The sequence below is a fragment of the Salvelinus alpinus genome, chromosome 27 (assembly GCF_045679555.1).
Source record: "Salvelinus alpinus chromosome 27, SLU_Salpinus.1, whole genome shotgun sequence".
Taxonomy (NCBI): domain Eukaryota; kingdom Metazoa; phylum Chordata; class Actinopteri; order Salmoniformes; family Salmonidae; genus Salvelinus; species Salvelinus alpinus.
Genome location: NC_092112.1, coordinates 7,840,253 through 7,846,059, shown reverse-complemented (window position 1 = coordinate 7,846,059; position 5,807 = coordinate 7,840,253).

Below are 5,807 nucleotides of genomic sequence, written 5' to 3'. Positions count from 1 at the left end.
AGCCCTCTCCCCAGCCATATGCAGCCCCAGCCCTCTCCCCAGCTATATGCAGCCCCAGCCCTCTCCCCAGCCATATGCAGCCCCAGCCCTCTCCCCAGCCATATGCAGCCCCAGCCCTCTCCCCAGCCATATGCAGCCCCAGCCCTCTCCCCAGCCATATGCAGCCCCAGCCCTCTCCCCAGCCATATGCAGCCCCAGCCCTCTCCCCAGCCATATGCAGCCCCAGCCCTCTCCCCAGCCATATGCAGCCCCAGCCCTCTCCCCAGCCATATGCATCCCCAGCCCTCTCCCCAGCTATATGCAGCCCCAGCCCCCTCCCCAGCCATATGCAGCCCCAGACCTCTCCCGGGCTCTGTACCCCAGCCCTGTACCCCAGCCCTGTACCCCAGCCCTGTACCCCAGGCACTGACCTATACCCCAGGCAAAGCCCTGTACCCCAGTCCCACTAAACCCTTTTCACAGCCCTATACCCCAGCTCTATACCCCAGCCCTATTCACCAGCCCCATTAAACCCCATCCAACGCACCAGCCCCATTATACCCAATCCACTGCACCAGCCCCATTAAACCCCATCCACCGCATCAGCCCCACTAAACCCCATCCACCGCACCAGCCCCATTAAACCCCATCCACCGCACCAGCCCCATTAAACCCCATCCACCGCACCAGCCCCATTAAACCCCATCCAATGCACCAGCCCCATTAAACCCCATCCACCGCACCAGCCCCATTAAACCCCATCCACCACACCAGCCCCACTAAACCCCATCCACCGCACCAGCCCCACTAAACCCCATCCACCGCACCAGCCCCATTAAACCCCATCCACCGTATCAGCCCCATTAAACCCTATCCACGGCACCAACCCCAGTTCTATACCCCAGCCCTATATCCTAGCCCTATATTTCAGCCCTATATCTGAGCCCCATACCCCAGCCCTATACCCCAGCCCTATATCCTAGCCCTATACCCCAGCCCTATACCCCAGTCCTATACCCCAGCCCTATACCCCAGCCCTATACCCCAGCCCTATACCCCAGCCCTATACCCCAGCCCTATACCCCAGCACTACATCCGAGCCCCATACCCCAGCCCTAGTCTAGCCCTATACCCCAGCCCCATACCCCAGCCCCAGGTCTATACCCCAGCCCTATACCCCAGCCCTATACCCCAGCCCCAGGTCTATACCCCAGCCCTATACCCCAGCCCCAGGTCTATACCCCAGCCTTATACCCCAGGTCTATACCCCAGCCTTATACCCCAGCCCCAGCCCTATACCCCAGCCCCAGGTCTATACCCCAGCCCTATACCCCAGCCCCCAGGTCTATACCCCAGCCCTATACCCCAGCCCCAGGTCTATACCCCAGCCCTATACCCCAGCCCCAGGTCTATACCCCAGCCCTATACCCCAGCCCCAGGTCTATACCCCAGCCCTATACCCCAGCCCCAGGTCTATACCCCAGCACTATACCCCAGCCCCAGGTCTATACCCCAGCCCTATACCCCAGCCCCAGGTCTATACCCCAGCCCTATACCCCAGCCCCAGGTCTATACCCCAGCCCTATACCCCAGCCCCAGGTCTATACCCCAGCCCTATACACCAGCCCCACTAAACCCTTTTCACAGCACTATATCCTAGCCAGGTCACTCAGGATCCAAGGCGATATTTGTCATTCGTCCCCAAGTCCCCTGCATGTCAGAAAATACCTTCAGAACCGACCACTAGGGGCAACGCTGTTACCATCAAGACGGCTTGCAGCTGGCTAGTGCATTGTGGATGGGGATGGAGGCTTGCAGCTGGCTAGTGCATTGTGGATGGGGATGGAGGCTTGCAGCTAGCTAGTGCATTGTGGATGGGGATGGAGGCTTGTAGCTGGCTAGTGCATTGTAGATGGGGATGGAGGCTTGCAGCTGGCTAGTGCATTGTGGATGGGGATGGAGGCTTGCAGCTGGCTAGTGCATTGTGGATGGGGATGGAGGCTAGCAGCTGGCTAGTGCATTGTAGATGGGGATGGAGGCTTGCAGCTGGCTAGTGCATTGTGGATGGGGATGGAGGCTTGCAGCTGGCTAGTGCATTGTGGATGGGGATGGAGGCTTGCAGCTAGCTAGTGCATTGTGGATGGGGATGGAGGCTTGTAGCTGGCTAGTGCATTGTAGATGGGGATGGAGGCTTGCAGCTGGCTAGTGCATTGTGGATGGGGATGGAGGCTTGCAGCTGGCTAGTGCATTGTGGATGGGGATGGAGGCTAGCAGCTGGCTAGTGCATTGTAGATGGGGATGGAGGCTTGCAGCTGGCTAGTGCATTGTAGATGGGGATGGAGGCTTGTAGCTGGCTAGTGCATTGTGGATGGGGATGGAGGCTTGCAGCTGGCTAGTGCATTGTAGATGGGGATGGAGGCTTGCAGCTGGCTAGTGCATTGTGGATGGGGATGGAGGCTTGCAGCTGGCCAGTGCATTGTAGATGGGGATGGAGGCTTGCAGCTGGCTAGTGCATTGTAGATGGGGATGGAGGCTTGCAGCTGGCTAGTGCATTGTAGATGGGGATGGAGGCTTGCAGCTGGCTAGTGCATTGTAGATGGTGATGGAGGCTTGCAGCTGGCTAGTGCATTGTAGATGGGGATGGAGGCTTGCAGCTGGCTAGTGCATTGTAGATGGGGATGGAGGCTTGCAGCTGGCTAGTGCATTGTGGATGGGGATGGAGGCTTGCAGCTGGCTAGTGCATTGTGGATGGGGATGGAGGTTAGCAGCTAGCTAGTGCATTGTAGATGGGGATGGAGGCTTGTAGCTGGCTAGTGCATTGTAGATGGGGATGGAGGCTAGCAGCTAGCTAGTGCATTGTAGATGGGGATGGAGGCTAGCAGCTAGCTAGTGCATTGTAGATGGGGATGGAGGCTTGCAGCTGGCTAGTACATTGTGGATGTGGATGGAGACTTGCAACTGGCTAGTGCATTGTAGATGGGGATGGAGGCTTGTAGCTGGCTAGTGCATTGTGGATGGGGATGGAGGCTTGCAGCTGGCTAGTGCATTGTGGATGGGGATGGAGGCTGCAGCTGGCTAGTGCATTGTGGATGGGGATGGAGGCTTGTAGCTGGCTAGTGCATTGTGGATGGGGATGGAGGCTTGCAGCTGGCTAGTGCATTGTGGATGGGGATGGAGGCTAGCAGCTGGCTAGTGCATTGTGGATGGGGATGGAGGCTTGCAGCTGGCTAGTGCATTGTGGATGGGGATGGAGGCTTGCAGCTGGCTAGTGCATTGTGGATGGGGATGGAGGCTAGCAGCTGGCTAGTGCATTGTGGATGGGGATGGAGGCTAGCAGCTGGCTAGTGCATTGTGGATGGGGATGGAGGCTTGCAGCTGGCTAGTGCATTGTGGATGGGGATGGAGGCTAGCAGCTGGCTAGTGCATTGTGGATGGGGATGGAGGCTAGCAGCTGGCTAGTGCATTGTGGATGGGGATGGAGGCTTGCAGTTGGCTAGTGCATTGTGGATGGGGATGGAGGCTAGCAGCTGGCTAGTGCATTGTGGATGGGGATGGAGGCTTGCAGCTGGCTAGTGCATTGTAGATGGGGATGGAGGCTTGCAGCTGGCTAGTGCATTGTAGATGGGGATGGAGGCTAGCAGCTGGCTAGTGCATTGTGGATGGGGATGGAGGCTTGCAGCTGGCTAGTGCATTGTAGATGGGGATGGAGGCTTGCAGCTGGCTAGTGCATTGTAGATGGGGATGGAGGCTTGCAGCTGGCTAGTGCATTGTATATGGGGATGGAGGCTTTCAGCTAGCTAGTGCATTGTGGATGGGGATGGAGGCTTGCAGCTGGCTAGTGCATTGTAGATGGGGATGGAGGCTTGCAGCTGGCTAGTGCATTGTGGATGGGGATGGAGGCTTGCAGCTGGCTAGTGCATTGTAGATGGGGATGGAGGCTTTCAGCTGGCTAGTGCATTGTGGATGGGGATGGAGGCTTGCAGCTGGCTAGTGCATTGTAGATGGGGATGGAGGCTTTCAGCTGGCTAGTGCATTGTGGATGGGGATGGAGGCTTGCAGCTAGCTAGTGCATTGTGGATGGGGATGGAGGCTTGTAGCTGGCTAGTGCATTGTAGATGGGGATGGAGGCTGCAGCTGGCTAGTGCATTGTAGATGGGGATGGAGGCTTGCAGCTGGCTAGTGCATTGTGGATGGGGATGGAGGCTTGCAGCTAGCTAGTGCATTGTGGATGGGGATGGAGGCTTGCAGCTGGCTAGTGCATTGTGGATGGGGATGGAGGCTTGCAGCTAGCTAGTGCATTGTGGATGGGGATGGAGGCTGCAGCTGGCTAGTGCATTGTGGATGGGGATGGAGGCTGCAGCTGGCTAGTGCATTGTAGATGGGGATGGAGGCTTGCAGCTGGCTAGTGCATTGTGGATGGGGATGGAGGCTTGCAGCTAGCTAGTGCATTGTGGATGGGGATGGAGGCTTGTAGCTGGCTAGTGCATTGTGGATGGGGATGGAGGCTTGCAGCTAGCTAGTGCATTGTGGATGGGGATGGAGGCTTGTAGCTGGCTAGTGCATTGTGGATGGGGATGGAGGCTTGTAGCTGGCTAGTGCATTGTGGATGGTGATGGATAAAATCAAGCACACAGCCATGCAATCTCCATAGACAAACATAAGCTGTAGAATGGCCTTACTGAAGAGCTCAGTGACTGTTAACGTGGCACCGTCATAAGATGCCACTGTTTCAACAAGTCAGTTTGTCAAATTTCTGCCCAGCTAGAGCTTCCCCGGTCAACTGTAAGTGCTGTTATTGTGAAGTGGAAACATCTAGGAGCAACAACGGCTCAGCCGCGAAGTGGTAGGCCACACAAGCTCACAGAACGGGACCGCCGAGTGCTGAAGCACATAGCGTGTATAAATCGTCTGTCCTCAGTTGCAACACTCACTACCGAGTTCCAAACTGCCTCTGGAAGAAACGTCGGTACAAGAACTGTTCGTCTGGAACTTCATGAAATGGGTTTCCACGGCCGAGCAGCCGCACACAAGCCTGAGATCACCAGCGTCGGCTGGAGTGGTGTAAAGCTCACCGCCATTGGACTCAGTGGAAACACGTTCTCTTGAGTGATGAATCATGCTTCACCATCTGGCAGCACGACAGATGAATCTGGGTTTGGTGGATGCCAGGAGAACGCTACCTGCCCCAATACATAGTACCAACTGTAAAGTTTGGTGGAGGAGGTATAATGGTCTGGGGCTGTTTTTCTTGGTTCGGGCTATGCCCCTTAGTTCCAGTGAAGGGAAATCTTTCCTGTTTTAGCATGACAATGCCCCCGCGTACAAAGCGAGGTCCATACCGAAATGGTTGGTCAAGATCGGTGTGGAAGATCTTGATTGTCCTGCACAGAGCTCTGGCCTCAACCTCGTCGAACACCTTTGGGATAAATTGGAACGCCGACTGCGAGTCAGGTCTAATGGAAACAAGTCCCCTCAGCAATGTTCCAACATCTAGGGAAACGCCTTCATAGAAGGCGAAACTGTATTTGTCACATTCTACGAATACAACATGTGTGGACTTTACTGTGAAATGCTTCCTTACAAGCTCTTAACCAACAGTGCAGTTCAAGAAGTGTTTAGAAAAAATTTGCGAAACAAACCAAAGTAAAAAAAGATTTTAAAAAGTAACACAATAAAATAATAATAACGAGGCTATATACAGGGGGTACCGGTACCGAGTCAATGTGTGGGGGTACAGGTTAGTAATGAGGATATATACAGGGGGTACCGGTACCAAGTCAGTGTGTGGGGGTACAGGTTAGTAATGAGGCTATATACAGGGGGTACCG